Source organism: Anser brachyrhynchus (genome assembly GCF_964034855.1).
Source record: "Anser brachyrhynchus genome assembly, chromosome: 16".
Lineage (NCBI taxonomy): Eukaryota > Metazoa > Chordata > Aves > Anseriformes > Anatidae > Anser > Anser brachyrhynchus.
The window spans coordinates 13,054,662-13,076,262 of record NC_137734.1 but is presented as its reverse complement, the minus strand read 5'-3'; the positions used below and the strand labels follow the sequence as shown (position 1 = coordinate 13,076,262).

General features: G+C 47.0%; 1 long non-coding RNA gene across 3 annotated transcripts; it reads left to right on the top strand.

Moving 5' to 3' along the window:
* The first annotated feature begins 1,653 nt into the window (after positions 1-1,653).
* LOC308178617 lies at positions 1,654-17,195 on the top strand. 3 transcript variants are annotated; one of them, XR_013939852.1, is made up of 4 exons: positions 1,654-1,744; positions 9,534-9,808; positions 13,289-13,549; positions 15,860-17,195. It is a non-coding gene; the product is annotated as an uncharacterized lncRNA (long non-coding RNA). The 3 variants fall into 3 exon arrangements; XR_013939853.1 differs by having other exon boundaries at positions 1,713-1,744; positions 9,544-9,808; XR_013939854.1 differs by lacking the exon at positions 1,654-1,744 and adding an exon at positions 8,240-9,421.
* Positions 17,196-21,601: the final 4,406 nt, after the last annotated feature.

Genomic DNA, 21,601 nt, shown 5'->3' with positions numbered 1-21,601 from the left:
CAATGGGCTTGAAGGGGTTAAAGCAGTTTTCCCACTCTATTTTGTTACATAGCGCTTTCTAAGGCATGGTCTAAAGAATGTGGGGGAAGAAAATCTATTTTTCTATTCTTAGTTCTTGGAAGGAAATCTGAAGCAATGTTTTTGACTGTCCCTACTTGCCTGGCTGGTGTAGTTGAAGGAGTGAACAACAACTAGGGGATGAAGGAGGAAAAGAGGAAGGACAGCAACAAATGGAGGCTGTAGGCATATGTCTGTAAGTGTGGTTCTTTTTGTAACTGGCTTTTTGTTTTTTCTCCCTTCCCATCCCTGGATTTGCATTTTCTGTGGATGCACTTGAGCTCGCCCCAAACCTTGTTCTTGTCAGGTTGCATTAGAAACCTGCTCCAGTGCTTCCCCATCCTTTGCTGGCTCAAAACTAAAGGCAGGCTTCCCTTGCCTCCAGCTCTTGCAGTCCTGCTCTTTCAGTGCTGGCCAGGGTGACGTGAGCCTTCAGGACTGCGTATGCTTCATGTTGCCCCATAAGTTTGGGAACAAAGTCTAAAGAGTACAGGGACTGCTTGTGATCACGGGAGCAGCATGAGCAGTATTGGAGGGCACCAGCACCAATGGATGTCTGGACAGGGTGCTTAGAGTCCCCAGACTGATGTTGCCTTAATGCAGCACGGTCTTGCACCTGGATTAGGTCTTCAGCAAGCGAGGAACAGCAGCTCCTCTGCTGTTGGCAGCTGAGACTGGCTCTGAGCATGGTTGTGGGCAGACGTGTGCTAGCACAGTGATTACTACAGAGGGGAAAAGACGCTGCCATATCCCCAGATTTGAAATTCTGGGGCCAGTTATCACCGTGCAAGCACAGGCTCAGCCACAGCCAGGGTCCAACTTAGATGTATGGAAATTACAACTGCTTTGTGCTTTTGGGGGGAAAGATGACATTTGGGGAAGGGTGTCTTATTGTTAGCAATCAGAAAGCGTTCTTGGATGTAGGACAAAGACCAAGGTACCTGAAATTGAATCTTTTGAGCCTTTCTCAGAGTTTTAAAGGTCCTGAGGTGTGGGGTTGTACGTAACCCACCTATGTCACCTCCTGTCTCAGCAATTTGTATGTGCCTTGTCAGTGCAAGCCGTGTTCTTGTCTGTGCTGATGGCTCTGTAGTAAGACAGTCTCTGGACACAAGAGGCAGTCAAAAAGTGGAATAATTGCATTTTACTTATAACAAACCAGCAGAGCTGGCTCAGGGTTTCAAGAGAGACAATTAAAGATATTGCATTGTTTTCTTCAAAAGGAGAAATAGACCCGGGTGTTCCCTAATAGCCCTCCTGGTTCAGCGCTGTGCTCTTGGAGCACGTTGTTGTGGGTTGCATTTATTATAAGCCACTTACTATTATCCCTAATTGTTTAGCTGGGGGGAGGTCTCTCACTAACAGGCGAATTTGTGACTTGATGAACACTCAGCTGTCTGTATTTAAGATAAAATTACAGTAATTAACAAATCGATCAACCCTACTTTTGCTTTGCTGGCTGGGACAGAACAAATGGGCTAAATGAGACCTATTTAGCACAAAGGTAGAGAAAGGGGTTTGCAGACCTCAGGATACACAGGCTCAAAGCTTTTTCACACGCTGCTTTCAGTGGTAATGTCACATAATTATCTCTTGTTAGATAATTTTGTCTCTGACAAAAAGCACTGGTGCTGTGCTCTCTTCTGCTCAGCCCAGCAAGGCAGAGCCGCGGCTGGTGAACAGCCAGGTGGGTTTTGTTAAACCCAAACCTCGAGCAGGGGTGCGCTGGGTTCTGTGGGCGATTTACCTGCTTGTGTGCAGAAACTGTCTTTGGGGAGAGCAAGAATAATCCCTTAGGTGGTCTTGTGCTTGTCATATACCTGCCAATGTATTGCTTTTTGTGTCGGTTTGCAACCCGAGGGTTTGGGACTCCCATCCCAGCTCACCTTCTTCACACCCTAGCCAGGGCTTCTTGCACTGACCCGTCCTCACAGTGCCCTCAGGTGGGAAGAACTTGTCCCCTCTTCTCCTAGGTAACTGGTACCTGCTCGCAGTTGCTCACATAGAAAAAGAATTAAAATAGCTTTTCTGCAGCTGCAGTTTTGCTCTGGATTTGTGGATAGGCACCTGCCTCATGCCAGCATCACTTAAGCTGCCGCTAGCACGTCACGAGTGGGTTGAAATAGTACAGGGTGCAGAATTGTGACCTGGCTTTGAATTCATGCCCTGACGTAGCTCTCAGTTGTTTCCTAGTGAAACCCAATGTGTGGAGTCACGTGCTGTCTAGAAAACATTCGGCTGCAGGGATTTGTCCCTGTTTAAGTTTTTGAGGTATGTCTGGGTTCGTTGGCAGGCTCACGTTGTGTGTGTTGTCAGCTCTTCCTCGCTGCCTTGTCGCTCCAGGACCATCTGGCATCTGCAGTATATTTCAGGCAGTCCTGTTACAGCAGACAGGACATTGGAGGGCCAAAGAGCTGCTCCTTGTTTCCCTGTGTTTTGCTGTAAAACAAACTGGTACAGGGTGGCTCTGACCATCAATGCAAAGATGGGGAGGGCGCAAGTAGGTCCTTCTGCGGGAAGCAGCTGTCCCTGTGAGGGTTTGGCAGTGGTGTAGGGTGAGACCGTCCCAGTTACAAAATGTGGCTGCTTCAGCATCAGCCGGCTGCTTGTGTGGGGGCAAGCTGGTGCTGCTCGCAGCGACAGCTGCTCCTGCTGCACCTACTTGTTCAGCAGAAGAGGGATTTGTTATACGTCGGCTGTGTAAGAAAGTTGGGGTCAAATGTATTGCAACAGAGCTGTATCCGTACCCCGCTGTGGTGTAATAAGGGTGTTAGGTGTGATGGATACATGGGCACCAGAGGGTGCCTGGTTGGTTTGTGGCCTGGGCCTTGTTTTGTGGCGTGCCTGGCAGCCCTCCATTTTGGACACAGGTTTTTGTGGGCCGGGCATTTTGCTGCTCTTCTCCAACCCTGCCCTCTCCATCGGGCCTTTCCTCCATCCAGCTCCGGAGACGTCTGTGGCTGGAGGGGACATCGAGTCGCTGCTGTGCCTGTCACACAGGCGCAAGGAAAACCCGCGCTGAGCCGTCAAAGGCAGAGCCAAGAGCGCCTGAAAGCTTCATTAGCCGGGCTTTGTTCTGAGGCGCAGTCAGGCGGGGAAATAATGCCCGAGTGTTATCAGCCATGTGCAGGCCGCGGTTGCGTAGCAACCCCGACAGGGCCTCGGCTCTGCTCTTCCTCGAGCAAGGAGGAGTGCTCGTTCCCCTCAATTTAGAGGCACCACAAACAAGAATTCATTACTGATGAGAGCTTGGCTAGATTTTACATCTCGTAAATGAGATGGCGGCGGTGTTGGCCTCGTTTAGCATCGCGCAGGTGCAAACTCGCAGGCCGAATGAAGCTGGGACGTCCAGGTTTTGTTTGTGCGTTCAGCTGGTGTTCATCCCTTTGTCTTGCCGGGGCTCGAAATGGGAATGAGGACTGGAAACTTCATTGCTCCTTTCATTTTTTTAAACTTCAGTTTTGGTGCGTGTTGGGTAGAAGCAGCTCCGAGCTGAAAGAGGGTTGGGGCTGCCGAGGGATCCGGCGGGCATCCCTGGTGAATCTGCCTGGGTTTGGTGTCCCCCTGCTGAGTCGGCAGAGGGAAGCCCGTGCTCCCCTTGCCATTCACCCAACAACATACCAGGCTTTCTAACCAAGCCTGTGCACCCGTTGTACACCCCTCTCTGTGTGCCAGAGGGTGCTAGCACAGAAATGGCACTCCTGAATACCACCAAAGGTGTCGAAGAGGGAATTAGCTGCAGAATAGTTACTGTATGTCTAAGGCTGTGTACGGTACTGTGGAAATCACCATATTAATTTTGTGATCAGCTCTTAACATCCGTATTGCCACTCTGCAGAAAGGTGCTGGTGTAGGCAGTGAGATTTGGGATCTGTGATGGAGGAGACCTGGAATGACCATCCTCTGCGTGCTCCCTCTGACTGAGAAAATGGAGGCATTTTCTTTTATGGATTACCTGGTGGGTCAAGTGACAGCAAGAAAAAAGAATGTTATTTGTATATTGGAAACTTTTTTTCCTTTGCTCTGTCCCTTAACTTGAGTCTTTCAATATTGAACAATAATACATCTTCCATTCTCATTAGTAATTCAGTCTGCAGACTGATTCAGATTAACTTGGACTCTCAGTGTATTAAACACTTTAAGAAAAAAGCAGAAGAGCTCAGGATGTTTATGAAAAGCAATTTCCTCAATGCCAGGCAGTTTAATAACTCTAGAGCCAGTGGCATTCAGGCTCATTTATTTTAAGCTACATTTCCAAACTGTGACGGGTCAATAATAAATAAGGCAGGATGGCAGGTTTGGCATAGAAGAGAGCTCATTTTGAAGAAAAGAATGTATGCAAGTTCAGCCCAAAGTGTGTGGAATAATGGGGCTTTTAGGTCCACCAAAATAAAGGCTCATTTGAAAAGCTGAATCTTATTATAAATCAATATTTCCCTGGTGACCTATTGGCAATAGGTGAAAATTTGGAGGTGTGTCTGGCAAAACTCTGCTCATCTCTTGTCCAAATAGCTTTCTTTCATGTAACAGTACAGTTCTTCTGCGTATCGGTCTGGATTTTTCCTGTAATCGAGTTCCTGGTGAAGAGGCATGTTGCCCCCAGGCAGTGCTTTGCACCTGAGACCTCAGACCTATTCAAGCAATAAATGCAAGCATCACAGCATGTTTCAAAGGACTTGTTAAAAATATTGGAAATCGGTATCTTGTAGGAAACAAAGTGAGTTAATGCTGTTTGTTGAAAACACCTTGTACAAGCCATATGGGACACTGGGCAGGTCAACTGGAATGTGTAACAACATTCACCTATCTCTTGCTTCTCTCTATGGATATTTAAGCACAGATGCTGGTGGGTTTGAGTTTTATTATCTCCCTTTGAGGTATAAAGCGTGCTGAAGAACCCAGCTGAATTGCTTTGCTTTGTCTCCTGCGCCATGTATGGACATTTGGGGCTCTGTAGCTCAGGAAGGTCTTTTTCTCCGTGTCTACCATGTTCGAGGTAGCAGCTTCAGAAAGTAAAACTTAAAAAAAACAATTAAAAAAAAGCCAGCTTGTCATAAATATACAGGGATGGGGAAATTGGCTTCTTTTAATGAAGCTTCCTTTCAGATTATTCCTTGGTAGAGAACACCCTCTTCTTTTCTCTATGGAATATGAAATTACTACAAATGGTTCCATGTTATTCAAAATATTAAGCTTAATTAAAGTGTTATCTAACTCCCTAATATTTAGCACGTATCTGTTGGATATCTTCTGTGAGTAATTGAGTGGGTAAGTTGTCTGTCACTTGTTCTGAACCCAGCCGAGAGGTTTTGCTGTGCAGGCAGGAGGCTGGGGTGGCTCTGCTTTTTGTTTGGTTGAACACAACATTTACAAATCAGGTGCCCAGCATGGAATTTATTTAAGAGTCCTAACTTTTTTTCATAATATTTCTGAGTGCTCAATTATTAGAAGGCTCACACTGTGAATCCCCAGGTATTCATGAGATGTTTTATGTGTCTGTATACTTCAATAAAGCTCATGAGTGCAGGCAGCAGGCCCCAGGTAGATGTGGAGTTGATAGTTCCTCCTAATTACTGCAACTAGGAGGCTGTGAATAGACGTCCTCTGTCTTCCTGTAACATCCTCATGTTGAAAATCATGGTGACAACTGTTCCCTTCAAGCAGTTTGAGTCCTGAAATAATCTATTTCCTCACAGTTTGAAGGAATTAGATCCAGGAAGCATGGCAGTGCAGTCACTTCTGCCAGTAAAGGTATCTGCAATGCTCCCGTCCGCGTTCCTCCTGGGACCCACAGGCTTGACACAAAGACTGGGACAAAGTCTCTGCTCTGATCCTCTCTCCTGATAGCCTGTGATCCTTGTAGCACTGGGAAGGAGCTGTTCACAAATGGAGAATGAATGTTATAAGCGAGAGCTAATTTATCACAATGAAGATTCAGTAATTGCCAGAGGTGGTGTGGGTTTGAACCTTGTGGTTAACCGCTCTGCTCCATGATCTGAGAACAGACGTGCTCTGCAGGAGCTGCATGAAGTGCCACGGCGCTTGAAGTACCTTTGTGTGGTGTGACGTGTTTGTGGGGAGATGTGATGTGCGGGCACTGTGCAGGGCCTGGGAACCTGCTCCCTCTGCTCTGTGACACGTTTCTGACCAGGCTTCCCGTGCTGACCCTCCCCTTCTCCAGCTTGCCCGGGCTGCACCAAGACTGGGGTCTTTCACCTGGTGATGAACTTAGGTGTGAACTTCCTGATATGAAACAGAGGCTTCAGTGGTAGATGGGATGATGCTGGAGTTATGGGGGCCCTTTCTTCCATGGTTGTGTAGATAATGGAACGAACAAACCCCCAGATATGTCCATTAGAGCTAATAAGGAGTTCTAATTAGGTCCATCACTGCCAGTTCATGACTTTAATTTATGGTATCACAAATAATGCTTTTTATATTGGACTGTCTGCCTGTGACCCTTGGCATATCATTACCCTACAAGCATGAGTACCTGAAAATGGGATCTCTTGATGCTGTAGCATTTCAGCAAGGCTGTTTCTGAGATCAGGACTTGGATGTTTAAAGAAACAAACCCTGAAATCCTGACCTTCTAAGACAGGTCAGGCATAAAAATATCTTTACCCCCCTGTTTTCTCCCGGTATCCTAAAGCTTCTGATCTCTATGACCCAATGAATTAGGACTCTCGGGGAAATATCTGTATCATCAGAGTGCTACAGCTGGCAGGTTAATGAGATGAACACAATTCATCTGGAGCTCGCATCCCTCCACTGCGGCTGCTCAGCGCACCCATTTCTTCCTGTTCTGCGTGCCCCGTCTCTGGGTACAGATATACACATGTGAATACCTACAGTAGGATGCAAATGCAATACGCTGTGACAAATATTGCTGCTTTGGTGGTTAAAGGATTATTTTTAAAGCTACTGTTATAAACTGAGTCCTGTAGCTTGCTTGCATTAGCAAGGATTAAACGGAGAGAACATGATGCCTTGTACTCCTGCAGTCCTATCCCCCAGGATGCCTCTGCTCTCAAAGCCATTTCTGAGTCATCGCTTGATGTACTCGGCTGCAGGGCACTGACTAAGTCCCCACATAATCAAGGGCTTGAATCGTGGTATGCCGTGCAGGGATGCCCGCTGCTGCGTCTGGTGACCAGGAGCACGAGTTGCTGACGATTTTTTGGCTTCATTTTAATTCTTTAGATTTAAAGGCATGCTGCCAATGTGTGGGGGATGGTCATTTTGCTTTGATACCCCTGCTTATGGAGACGTAGTGAGCAAGAATTGTCATCTAGATTAAATTTTTCTTTCTAGTTCATGTTTTGGCTCACAGGTGCTTTGCTTTCAGTCCAGATTTGGAGGACGTGACTTTTTTTGTCTGTCTTTCCTTCCCAAATAGCCTGTCTAATGCATACCAAAGGCTGAGGAAAATCTCTATCTGAAAAATTGTACCCGGTTTAAGGCTTCCCTGCAAACCAGAATATCTGGTCAGGTAGCTGGATAATACATAAAAATAGCAGAAAAAGCAAATAGTCTGCCAGTTTTAACAGTGCTCAGCTCAGATGATGCAGTCCCAGCTGTTTTCAATCTTCACTTTGCTAGAGAACCTATTTCCAAGATGATAATCATTTGACAGCTTTTAATCTTCCAGTGCAGATGTGACAAAATAGTTTCATAATCCGCTGCTGCGCTTTAGGCTGCTTGTCCTGTAGATCTGCGGCTGACTAATGCGGGGCTTTGTCCCATGGTATGTGACAAAACCACGCCAGCTCACGCTGCAGAAGTCTAAGGACTGTCCTGGTACAGTAAATGCCTCCAGAAGTGGGTATGCTGTAAATGCATTGTGATTTTGAATGAGTCGGAAACTTGAACCAAAAAGCCACCAAAACAAACAAGATGTGGATAGCACCCTGAAAAAAATTGTGAGTCAGAGTAAAGAGAAATCACTGAGGCTGAGTAGTACCCACTGCAGGAGCAGCGGAGTGACTTCCCTGTGCTGTGCCTGCAACGTGACTGCTCTGCTTCCACTAGTGTTAGATGATCTGTGGGTTTCAAGCCAAAATTAGGAGATGGTGACTCACCCTTGCTCCAAAGGGGTGTAGAGCAGCAGGCAACAGCACGCTCCCCTCTCTTGCAAACGATGCCGATGAGTTGAGAAAACCCCAGAGATGTTTCTGTGAGTCATTTGTGGGAGAAGAAAGCGCAGGGATGATGGGGAACAATCTGAGGGTCGTGTCATCCGAGGGGTGCTTTGCTACCAAACCTGTGGGAAGGGACAAAGCCTTGGAATGTAATAAGGCTGCTTCAGAAGAAGGGTGGGGGAATGTCTGGTTATACATCTGAACATTTCATTGTAAGTTGTGCACGTGGTCCTCTGAGGTTGTGTGCACTCAATTTACACCACCAGTGCACTAATTTGACCTTGTTCAAGCTGGATGAAAGAGTGGTCAGTCCCTTACCACAGTAAGTGTCTGCGTATTCACTTTTTCCTAGATGACCTTGTTAACTTAAAAATAGCAATTTCAATGAATCTCTACGTACTTGAAACAAAGATGAACCTGGATGAAATATCAGTATCTTGGTCAATCCTAGAATTTATTTTTGGGAGGTGGCAGTGAGCCATACAGGGGAAAAAATGGCAAAAGGCCTTTTTCTTTTGAGACCACATCTGATTAAACAAGAAAGGTGTTAGCTGGAAATTCCTTTTTCTTTCTGTGCCTAATGAATCTACTAAAAAGCCCGTGGAAATGTGCGTGGAAGTCTTTGATTGAGAATCTAGCAGTTGTTTTACTAATAATAGTAATGATAATAATACCTTAGATATAGGTAAGGATTGGAAACTAGTCCAAAGCTGAATCTGGGCATAAATGCTATCATTTATAGTCTGTGTTTTTAGAAACAAGAAATGACTGACATACATGCTTAATTCAAACTAAATAGCCTATAAAACAAGTTCCCTAAGGCTAATAATAATAATATCAGGAGAAATGAATATAGGGATGATTGAATACAGGATACGCTGAAGAGCGAATATGGAATATAGATACATATCGCGCTAGCAAGAATGGGCTGGTGTTTATGGTCTGCTCAAAAGTCCAATCCATCATCTGACCAGAGGATGTAATGCAGTTAGAATCAAAAAGGATGGCTCTGTTCAAAGCAATAGATGCCCATTATAAACCAGCAAATGCAAATAATCAATCAAAAGCAGCAAGCGAGCAAAAGGGGAATATCATCAAGCAATAATTCAGATCACAGCTGTGATTATGAGCAATAACCTTAAATCTGCTATTTAATTAATATTAAGCTTCTGACACCTTCTAGGATGGGAGCACACAGACCTTCTCAGCCTAATATGATAGTAGTAAGACATAACATTATGCTCCTTTCGTATTTAAGGCAGCAAATTAACCATTTATGGATCCCTCATCGAAAGCTTTGAGGTCTGTGTATAACTAATATTCTCTTTCTCCAAGTGCTGCTCAGGCAGCGGCGGGGCTGGGACCAGGCATCCGTTGCTAGTGACGCCAGCTGGGGCAACAGAGCGGACGTGGGGTCCCCGTAAGCTTTGGTCCCTCTTGGTGGCTGCAGGAGCTCCTGTCCAAGGCTGGTGACTGAAGGGCAGCATGAAGGTGCTGAGCTCAAGCACCCAGCTTAGCTAAGACAGTCTGATGTTTTCGGTAACCTCTGTACACCTGGAGAAGTGGGCCCACCTGCTCCTGTGGCTTGGATGGTCAAATGCTTTTTCCAGGTGAGTGTGCTCGCTGCTAGATAGATCTATCTTTGTGCAAAGGTTTTGTATTTGCATTGCTGATGGAGCAACTGATTTCCAAGTGGGGGAATCAAGCAGCTTCCTTCATCTTCCTGTGCTTTGTGAGTGTATGTGTGTGTGTGTTAAATGACCTTTGGAATGAAAATATTAACAGAAAAGGAAAACATGATTGTAATTTATTAAATGTTAGCCCAGATGCCTCTAGGGGGGAGTAGACCTTTCAGTCTTTCAAGCTGATACATTGCTGTGGTGCCTGCGTCGACACAGGTGCATTTAAAGAGTCAATTAAGGGAAAACTGTGTATTTACACAGGCTGGATTAATCTCATGTTTTGGCAACTTTCTTTTTAAATGGTTGAGACTACTAGTATCACTTAAAGATGTTGCTTGTTCAGAAAGTACTGGAGGAGGTACTGGAGGAAAGAAGTGAAGCCCAGATCTAGGGTAATAAAGCGTGGAGGTGGGCCCGCTCCTCTGGGACTGGGCTGGAGCAGGCTTCAGGCTGACCAGCCAGTGTACATGCTGGAGCAACCCTTGATGGTGGGCTTTGCATGAAACAGGTGTTGGCAAATGGCTGCAAATAATTATCAAATTTCCAGGGAGGCTCTCTGAAGAGGAACAAAGAAAGTGGGTACTCTCCTGGCAGTTGCTTTGTGCAATTCAATTTTCTGGGGAAAAGCCCTGAGTTTCTATCTTCATTACTGGCCGGGAGCTTCCACGTAGGGCTGTAAAAACCTTAAAAAAACCTCTTTGAACTTTGAGGCAGATCAATGCAAAATGAAATGGGGGAAAATTGTTTATTGCTGAGGAAAATGCGGCACTGTGAATAATAAGGAACAAAATGCAGCTGAGGGCTCAAATTGAACCTCTATTATGCCTATGATTAAAGATAATGTGCTAGGAAGAGGGAATTACAGAAGGGCTTCTGCACTAGGTTAGATGGCTGAAAATACTGTGATTGCTGCTGCTGAGCCCTCATTGGCCTGGCCTTGATATCTAAATCATAGGGCTATTACACAAAATGAGCTGGATGCTCCGTCTGAAATGCAAAGCCCCTCTGCTGCCCAGCTGGCTGGGGGAAAGCGGTCCTGCATTGGGGCTTGGCGACTGCCTCCGTGCTTTCCTTGACAGCTAAAGGCTGCAGTGCTTTGCAGGGCTGAGGAGCTGGCGGGGTTCCTTCTTTGTCCTTTTGTTAGTGGTGAACAGCAGGTGGGCTCATCTGACGCAGAAGAGAAGCAATGGCCAAGCCATTCACCTTCTCCCCATGTTCTCTGTAGGTGCTGAGCTGGAGCCTCTGCGGGGCTAGGGCTTGAATTATTAGAGTTGGGGCTTCCCTTGGAAAGCTTGGAAATGCCAGTGCAGGGGAAGAAAACGAAGCTGAGAGCTGAGAGCCAGGGCACCCCCCAGCAGCGCTGGTGCATGGAGCAGGGGAGCCTGGTGGTGGGTGCTTAGGTGGGACTGGCAAGTTGCAGGGGTTGGGCTTTTTTTGGTCTAGTTGTAGGCATCATTACAACCATGAAAGTATCCTCTGAGCATCTCTGATACCATGTGTAGAATAGGATAAAAGTATTCCCTTGGTGTATTTTGGTCTGTGCAGGTTATAAGGTCTTTAGCAGAAGTGTGTGTGTATATGAAGAGATATCAAATTTGGTTAATTTTTTTGGACTATAATAACATATAATAATGTGTACAACAGCCTTGGAAAGAAACTCAGAAAGTGGTAGAGGCCTCTTTATGGTTATCTGGTATCCACAAGCCTGAGCAGTGCACACCTGTACAGTGGCACAGATATACAAATAAACTGCTTAATTTTACTTCAAAATTTCACAGTAGAGCAACTTTTTAAGAGGCTAAAAATGAAATATGTATAGGCCCATACAAACGTTTACTGTTCCACATAAACTTCCAGTCAGTTCATGAGTGATTGTTTCAGTTTAAAATTAATTCTTGATTTTAATGAAATCTGTGTCTCTTTATTGATAAAGGTAATGTATGGGCGTGTACGTACAAGATTAAAGACGTTCTCAAGAACAAATATGTGCTTTTAAATAATTAGGGTTGTAAGCAGTAGCTGAGGAGTTATTTGGAAAACCTAATTACATTTCAAATTTATCTGAGCTCAAAATTGGGAGATACTGCTTTCTGTTCAGAACAAAAATGTTTTCTGTAAGGATGAGATGATCTCGGTGACATGTTTTTATTTAGTAGTCTCAGGGCGCTTTCCACAAATTTCAGAACCACTCAGCGTCACGAGCTGTTTTCTCTGGGAAATCTTTTCCTGCTGCGCGTCCTCAGCCCCTGTGAGCCTGGATCCGAGGACCGCTGCCATCAGCTGCCCAAGGTGCTCTGCTCCCGGCTCATGTCCCCCGGCACACAGAGGACACTGCCAGCTGCACGTCGGCCTCCAGCCCAGAGATCCCCCAGAAACAGCTGCAGTGGCCCCGCTGCCTTTCCCTCTCATCTTACGGGGGGCAGAAAGCGGCCTTTACTGTCTCTGTTTTCCCAAAGCTTAAAAATCGAAGCACTATTTAATGTGCTATCTGAGTTGCTCCACAGCCATTTAACCAAACCTTATTTTTAAATGTAGAACGACTTAAATTCGGCGTTACGGGGCACACGGTTATCCTCTCGGTCTCCATCACTAAGGCCGGGCCTACCTGTACCACAGCGTTGTGGTGCTGCTTCCAGCTGGCCCTGGTACCGCTGTGTTTTTTGTGTTCCTGGGGCCATTCCAACTTCTGCTGCTGCTCTGCATGCCTTTGCCTGGGCCGTTAATGTCACAGCTGTCATCACAGTGCCAAAATGTGGCAGGAACAGTGCTAACAGTGAGCTCCTCCTGCAGAGGAGGACTTGGGGCCCTGGGACTGGAGAAGCTGTCGAGGGAGAGTGGCCGATGAGCCCAAGCGTTTGTTCGGTGGTTATGTGATTTTACTGAAAAATTGAGTAATATGTGCAGGGTAAGCTGCCTGCTCCACGTTCTGTGCATTTTTAATGTCCTTAAAGGAGGAAAAATGCTTTGAATTCAGAAGGCCCAGGCGGAGGTGCTGGGCTGTGAGGACTCCAGCGGCGTGGCTGAGCCCTGTGCTCATGCGATGGTCAGCCCCACAGGGAAAGACAAGGCCGTGGCTCCTCCTGTACGTCTGTGAAACTTTCAGCATGCCTCCGTGGCTGATGAAACGTGCCTTTGTGGCTAGCTTGTGCCCATGGCAGGGGTTAGCGTGGCTGTGCTAGACACCCACCTCCCCCTATTGTGTCTCCTTGCTTAATGCAAGCAAACAAGGTCAGAGGTACCCTAACTCCCTCCTCTTTTCACAGTTGTTCTGCTGTAATATTTTTTTTAGAGCCGGTCATGTGTGAAATCAGGCAAAGGTTAAATTGCAAGGCTCTCTTAGCTAGGAAAAGATTTGACTCTTCGCCTGAGGCAGGGGTATCCAGCGTGAGCCGTTGTATTGCTTGTTAGGTGCTGGCTTTCCGTAGACGAAACACGTGGGCAGCGTGACCTCGCTGTACCCGCTCGCTGCAAGTGGCAGGTTTTAGTCCATCTCTGTAAATACATCTCCCACACCCTGCTAACACGTTCCATCAAGCTTCGGGCTGCCAAAAACCAGGCTGCGCTGTATGTTTTCACTGACTTCTACCAGGAAGAAGTCGTGTGTCTGCCTGCCTCTGCCGAGTGGGAACAGGAATTATGAGATGTCTCTTTGGATTTATGCTGCTGCAGGTAAACAAAATCTTTGTGTCTTGTGTGTGTATGTAGGGCGTATACTTGGCTTGTGACATGTCCACAAGTGCTGACTGATGGCCTCTGCTTTGTAAGGGAATTGCTAAAATGTAACTTCAGTTACATAAATTCAGCCACAGTGCGGTTTATACACATGCAAACTGAAGGCATTATGCCAGCAGCACAGTGGATGGCACGCTTGGGCTTGCTGAGGGGAACCTCTAACTGAAATAGCCCTTCACGTGGCTTTTTATATTAAAAAAAAAAATGCAGCAAAGTGAGCCACCACCTTCCAGCTGCGGTGCAGGACCATCCGTATGGACCATCTGGCAGATCCCAGCGCCTGGCCGAGCCTGCAGGGCCCCGTGTCCAGTGACACGCGGAGGGAAGCCGTGCGTGAATGGAGGCACAGCTCATTTTATCAGCAGGAACAGTGCTTAAATATGACAAAGGATTTTATAGCTACGGTCCTCTTCCATGAAGGCTCTGCGTAGTTGATTTTTCTTCACGGTGACAGAGGCAGACCTCTCCTCTGTGCGTGCTGTATTTTCCCATCCCTGTGTGGATGCTGCATGCTCCATTTTCTGGTCCTTTATGTGATGGTGAAGGAGGTGGTTTCTCTACCTGATCCTTCTGGATTTCTCTTGTGGTTTTTGGAATGTCCCTGATCACATCTCCATGTAGTTCTAGGTGTGTAAATAAGGAGGAAAATTGCAAGAGGTCCAACACTGCTTAAGTCTCGAATATCCATTGAGATGTGGCTCTGTTGGGCCATATCTCAAGAGTCATGGCAGTTGTCTTTCTACCTGTTCCTTCTGGGCATCTATGTCCACCTAATATAGTCACAAGATAAGTATGTTGATAATCAGGCCCCACTTACTGTTACAGAATAGCTCCAGGCCTCTTGACAAAGCCCTTGCACCTATTTTTGTGGTCACCCTTGGGTTACCACGAGCCCCCCCCGATGTGGTCAGGGTCCATCTCTGGGGGCTGAGGCTGACACATCAGTAGCCACCTTCCAGGCAACTCACTGCCAAATTAAAACAGGAGCCCAAAGGAGAACTGAAGGCATACTAAGGCCGCTAGCATCTAGGGTGAATTTTGGAAGAAAGCACAACTGACCTTCTGCAGGCTGCGTATTTCTCCAGCGTCTGTACACCATATGCCCCCGCAGACAGAAAACAATCTTTGCTTTCGCATCGGGATTCAGATAAACAAAGGCATCGTCGCCTACCCCCGGAGAGGCCGGGCTGTAATTGAGGTTATTAGCTCTGCTATTTTTCAGGCAGCAGAGGAGGCTGGCAAGTGGCCAGCCCCCCCCCCCCCCCCCGCTCCAACAGCATCCCGGCTGCTCCTGCAGCCCCCCTGCTTCTCCCCCCCAGGCTGCTTGTCCCCTGCTCGCAAGGGAGCTTTTGAGATGGCAGCTTGTCGGTTAAAAATGAAATGAAATTTTAATGACTGCAAAACGTCCCCCTTTCCACCCGATTGCCCTCTGGAGGAAGCATTGGAAGCTGGGGACTGTCCGAGCGTGGTGGTGCAGGGGGGTGCTTCCCACCTGCTTTACCTGGGCTGTGTGGTCATAAGGAGGAGAAAATTAACAGAATAGGTATTTTAATTAAATGAATTCATCTGTGATTGCCTTTTAGTGGCCAGGGATGGGGAAAAGTGGCCGGGGGTTTGTTGGTTTTACTCTGTAGCAGCTTATACAGGTAACTGGGTTTGTATGGGTCTGGTGGAAACCGGTGCCTGAGCTCTGCATTTTGGGGCCCTTTCCAGCATTTCCAGACGTGCCCAAGCCTGGGTGTGGTGGGAGAGCTCCGGGCAGCAGCGCTGAGCGCCACGGGAGCCGCACCGCAGGGTCCTGGCCTGGGGTGTGAGCACAGCCATGAAGCAGGCTGCTCGGTGCGCTGTCCCAATTGTGTCACTTTTCCCCAGTTTTGCCCTTGGGAAAATGCCGTGTTGTGACACGTGGTGTTTGTGTGGGCTTAAACACGGTGCTGGACCGCTGCGCTGCTCCCTTACAGAGACCACAGTGCCGTAACACCTCTGAGCCATTTTCCTGGTCATATTTTGTGACCTATTGGATCGTTGCTTAAATAACTGATTTGGAGACGTTGGATTAAATTGTAAATCAATAGCAAGGCAATGTGTCTACCCAGAGAAGGGGCCGTAGGGTGCAATAACCAGAGGTGTTACAGCCCTTGCAGGGTTTGCAGCTGGATAACGCGCTCCCTGTGGCAGAGCTCTGCAGCGACCTTCCACCTGTGAAATCCACCCGGAGATTTGCTAACTCCAGCGCTTTCTGCTCAGGGTTCATCAAAGGCCCTTCCCTGCCTGGATGTCCTTGCTGGAAAGACTCAAGCCCGGAGCATCCCCAGCCGGGAGGAATGGAGCACCACAAGGGGCGGATTTGGTTCTGGTGTTGGTCTCATGGCAAGGAGGGACCAAAAGCAAGCCTATGGTGTAGCATCTTGTCATTCGGCTGTGAGAAAGGTACTGGGAACCCCGGTGTGCACCCAGGCTCCACAGTCACTCCTCTGCTGGGTACGTGCTGCTGTGCTTCCGGACAGCCCGCCTGGCACCCTGCTGGGCTTTCCCTCCCTTCCTTACAGAAACCTCGTCATCAGCAGTCACTTCTTCCTCCCGTGTCTGCTCACAATCAGAGAAGAAGCTGCAGTCATTGTTTTGCCTGCCCTGCAACTTTAGAGATTAACCTGATGCTTCTGGCTGCCGTAATCTGATGAGGAGTGCAAGGTACTGGCATCTAGAAGTCACAGTGATGGGTGCTTTACGGATGGCTAGGTATCTAAAAATAGAGGCAGAAGACAGTGCTGCTCGTATGTTTTAAGCAGAAGAACAAGCAATGAAAGCTTTTCCAGAAATGCTTGAGGGAGTAGCAGACTTTCCATTTAAGGCTGTATTATTTCATTGGATAATCTGATTAAACATGGAGGTTATGTGAGGACTTCATTCAACCCTCCGTGGAAACTGCTGTGTATATGTGAAAGTGGCATCACAATCGACTGTATGCGAGGGAGAGTTACGATAAACGCTTTTCTTGAGGCTATTGCTCTGGAGAAATCGGTGGCAGATGCGTCGTGCCACTGTTTGGATAAAAGCGCTCTTCTCTCCCAGATGAATTGCTTTATGAACTGCTCTGATTTGTCCTTTTCCAAAATAATTGATTAAATCTGAGTCATCCGTACCGGGTATTTTTCTTTGAATGCGCCCACTTTTATTTATCCTGTTATTTACGTGCTGGGCGTACATATACGTACGCCAAATGTGCGTGCTCTTGCAGTGACGCTGCTGCTGCATGAATGGACCTAATTGAAAGGCGCTGAGGCTGCTATTAGATCCCTGTGATTTTGGTAGCAGTCACACTGGTCCTGTGAGCTGAGCACACTGAATATATTTAACTCGCTGCTTCTTCTGTGCCTGAGCAAGGGACTTGCCATGCCCTGTGGTTGGCTGTTTATTAGCACAGTTTAATGGCTGGCTATAAATAGAAATAAACGGAGGTGCAGACTGCGACCTGCTTGCCTAAGCTCTCTCCTGGGTCCTTGCCTGTGGTCGGTCTCTTTATTATTTTTTTTTCCTTTCCCCTTTTCTACAGCAATAAATAGTTAAAAGGCAATTACAATGTTAATTTGTTGTGTTAATGTGCTACAGCAGGAAGCCGAAGGGAGCCGCGCGGGCGGACGCGGGAGCCCGTCAGTTCCCATTAACCATCCTGGCTGCGGGGGGAGTTCTCTGCCGTGGAAAAATGTGGAGACACAATCGGTGCGTTATCGAGTCTGACACCGAAAATGATGCAATCATGGTCAAGTGTCCCAGAAGGACCACGGCACTGAATAAAGATAAAGCCACTCAGCCCTTTCTTTCTTCCCCGGGGTCACTGGGAAGGGAAGGATATTATTAACCAAGCAATAAATCTCACTCCTGAGGTTTCTCTTTTTGGTTTTCTCTCCTGCAGCTCCCCTGGCTTGCTCCGTGGTTGCGCGGGGATGCGGCTGGCGCCCAACACGCTGCCTTGTCTCCATGCACAGAGCATCATGAGAGATGCCGAGCGGTGAGCATCTGTTGGGGCCACACTGCATTGCTTCTCCACAGCTCACCAATTCCAGACGTTGCCCTTTGCAAATCTTCTTGTGAGCATCCTGCTCTGGCCAGCAGTGAGCTGCAGCATCCGTGGGATGCAGGGCGAGAGGTCCCTGCATGGGGGTGAATGCCCCACAGAATGAAACGGAGAGAGAAAGGCAGCGACAGGGCTTTGATGCTTCGCATGGGCCATCTTTACGTGGGCCATGTTTGGCCAAAATGGGTTTCGGTGCTCCCTTGCAGTGCTCTTTGTGGCTATCCCTGTTATCTGCTGAAAAAAATAATTATTCTTGGCTTCAGTGTGGGAGCCTGGCTGTTCTTTTCATGGTCCTGAAGCTGCTTTTGTTGGTTTTCAGCATCCTGCTCCAGGCATATGAAGGTCGCTTGTGTACCAGAGTGCCAGCACATGTGCCCAAATTTTGGCTTCTGGCTAACGTGCTTATTCTATTTTCCCTGTCCTTGCTTTTGAACATTTATGAAGTAAAACCTGCTCCTGCAGTACTCCATGTAATTTCTTGAATGATTAAATGCAGTCCTAATCAAATGCTTTTTGGTCAGGACATGCATGGATAGAGGAAACCAGTCTGCAAACCAGCTGACTTGCTATTAGTGGAAAATCCTTTTTCTACCAAAGTAGCTAACCTTCCAAGGAATTAAAACTCATTAGCCTCTCCCATTTGAGGGGGGGGAAAGAAGCTTTTATGCATCAATTTAGAATCCATTTGCAAGCTCTCTCAAGGCCTTTTATTGCCACTTGGATCCAGTGAGAAGTCTCCCTAGTAAACAGGGGGAAAGTGCAGAAAAGCAGTCGTGATCTGTGGGGGAACTGGAGTTTCTGAAACCTTCTCTGTTGTTGTTGTTGTTTTTTCGTTTAAATACATAATGTAATACTATATTAACAACTTCCAGGGTTCCTGTAAAGAGGAGAGAATTAGAAATTCAGTGCCAAAGTATGCAATTGTCAAAATCCAGGAGGATAAAAGGTGTGCTCCTGCTCATCACAGCCCTGGCCTGGCCCTGTGCTGAGTGCTTGCCCTCTGCTCCCCAGAAAGGACAAGCAAAACCTGTTTGTGTTAAAGTGAACGGTATTAAGCTGGAGACTATTTATTTTTCAAAAGCTATTCAAGCACACAAGCAGGGCTATGTTAGTATCATACACAAAACCAGGCGATGGCATGCTTTCCCCCCCCACCCTGCATCTTCTTTTCCTTTGCATGAAGTGCTGAGAAGTTGCTCTTAAGCCACCTGTGGTCGCACAGGTGCTCCTGTTCCCCTGGTTCACAACCGGTCTGAGACCTGACTTTTTCAGTGATTCAGTCCCTCAAGTCTGCAGTTACAGCCAAGAGAGCTTGGATTTTGAACCTAAGTTGCTGAATTCCGTTTAAAATCCTGTGGGTTTGACTACATAAAGAAGCCCCGTTCTCTGTAAGTACCGTGGGGATGATGCTGCTGTGTCCTACTGAGTTGTCCTGCAGGCAGATTTGTTAGTGGTGGAAAAATCTGTTTTGTTTTGTTTTCTTTTTTTTCTCTTGGCTGTGACAAGCAGGCTGTGGGGAAACAAATACTTCTGTGTTCGGCGCAGCGCCTGCCTCTGCGCAGTGCGTGAAGCTTGTGGCTGCACAGCGAAAATAAAGGAAAGCGTTGCTGTTTATTCTCTCACTGAGTATTAACCTCTCCACGCACAAAGGGAAGGAGGATGTGGGGCCAAGAGGCGTGTAGGATGGAAGGCTGTATTTTGGCTTCGCTGGGAGATGCTCGGCGTGTGCTGCACTGAGGGGCCACGTGCGGGAGGGAGAGGAGGGCGTGTGGCGGCTTTCTGGCAGAAAATCAAGGGGACCTCTAGACTGACTCTCTAAATGTAGCAGCCTGCCCTTAAAAAGGGTTGGTAAGGACTGTCTGTGTCCTGTTGGCATCCCCAGGGGTAGGATTTGCCCTTTGTAAAAATGAAACAAACAGAAAAAATGTATGAAGCAGCCTGGAATAGAAGGGTAGTGAAAATAGGGACATCAGCACCAAATTCCTGATTTACAAACGTGAAGCACTGAGATACCTCCACGCATCTTTCCCCTTGGTACTGCTCGTTTGGATAACTCAGGTCCTGCTCACCTTATCCTCGTCACAGGGACACAGCTTGTGCTGCCGGTGCTGGGTCTGCTGTGGTGCCTGTGAAGGAGCCTAGTATGCAAGACAATTTCCAGCTCAAGTTAAGATCCGGCAGGAAAAAACATCTTGTCAGTGGCCTTTTTGAGAACAGAGATCAGCAGCGTAGTGTCGGTGCTGCTGCCTCCAACACCTCTCGTCCCTTCAGGTAGGGGGACAGAAAAAAAGGGGGCCAAACTACCCTGCCTTTGCAATAAATTCCTGTTTAATGGTAGTATGCTGCAATAGCAAGGTACATCACTTGAAGGTTCTTTTTAATTTTTTTTCCTTTGTGTAGATTTAAATATTTTGCCGTATTTGCTAAGAGAGACTGATTGTTTACGGCCACAGAAACCCTTTCCCCTCTCTTGGCACGCTCCAGTGCCACACAGCTGGTGTGAATTTTACTATCATCATCTTCAATTTAAAAAAATTAAGCCAATTTTAGAAGGAAAAAAAAAGGATTTTCCACTAAGCCTAGCTCACCCTCCTGCCCTTTAAAACGTTATAAATAGAAAAACATCATCAACAAACTCCTTCACTGTGCAAGAGCCTAATTTCTTCCTCTCCGCTGGGATCTGGTGTGTTTTTCAGACTGTCATTAATTGTGCTGTATTGTGTGCATTTTCTGCTTCACTAGTTAGTCAGATAGGCAGCAAATGGAGTCAGCTCTAGGTCACAGAACACAAAAAGCCAGCTCCTGCTGTCTCCCAATCAGGTAGAGATATTGAACTGGGCTTCGTGTAATTGAAAACATTAGCAGGCTGGAAAATAACCAATTCTTAAACACAGAATCCCGAAATGCAGGAGAAAAAAACAAACAAACAAAAAACACGCAAAAAAAACAAGGTTTGAAATTCCTGATGGGCCTGATCCAGCTCCCACTAAAAGCTATAGCCATTCTCCCACCTCTTGCCATGGGATTAGATTCGGGTGCATGGAAAGAAATGCTGAAAGCACAGTGACTTAAAGGCAGAGATTAAAAATATATATATATATTAAATGATCTTTCCCCCAAATCTGTGAATAAAATAAGGTTTACTGTTCCTATTTTTTCAGTAGACATGCTGAGACATAGGAAAAATGTAGCTTATATGGCCTTTTTAAAAAAAAAAAATAAGATCCAGACTTTTCTTGTTTACAGATAGAATTCCTAGGTGTGTCTGATTTGTCCAGAGCTTTTCCTGTTTTTAACTCGATGCCCAGAGCTTGCTTTTAGTCTGTTCCCAATGCAGAGGAGATTCCTGAAAGGCAGACCATGTCCCACTGATGCACAGCGTGCATTTCCCCCGCCATCAGCTCGCGTTTGGGACCCGCACCTCCAGCTTCCCAGTACCGCTGGGCTTCCACCCTGGCTCCACGCCTGTCAGTCAGACACTGGCTGTTGCATGACCTGCTGGGAGCTTCTTTGCCAGATCCCCCATAGCAGGGGATATTTTAAACTTACTCCTAATGACCTTAGGCAAGTAAATATCCCTGGGTAAGCAGATAAACATTTCCATGTCTCTATGTGCATAGGTTGTGGGTTTTGTACATAGCTACAAATACTTGACCATCCTTTCCTCACCTTGTGTTTTTTTGTTGTTTGAGTCAGTGGTGATGGAGATCTCTGTGGCCATAAGGATCTGCAGGGATAACACCTTAAAAAGCTTTGCTATTTTACTTACAGCATAATACAGTTGCAGGAGGAAACCAGAGGCCGCAGCTCAGAGCAGGTGTGTTGCAGGCAGGGCAGGAATGCTGCTGCTCTCGGGATGGGCTCCTCCGCACAGAGCACCTCAAAACACCCATGCCAAGTCCCATCCCTGATGT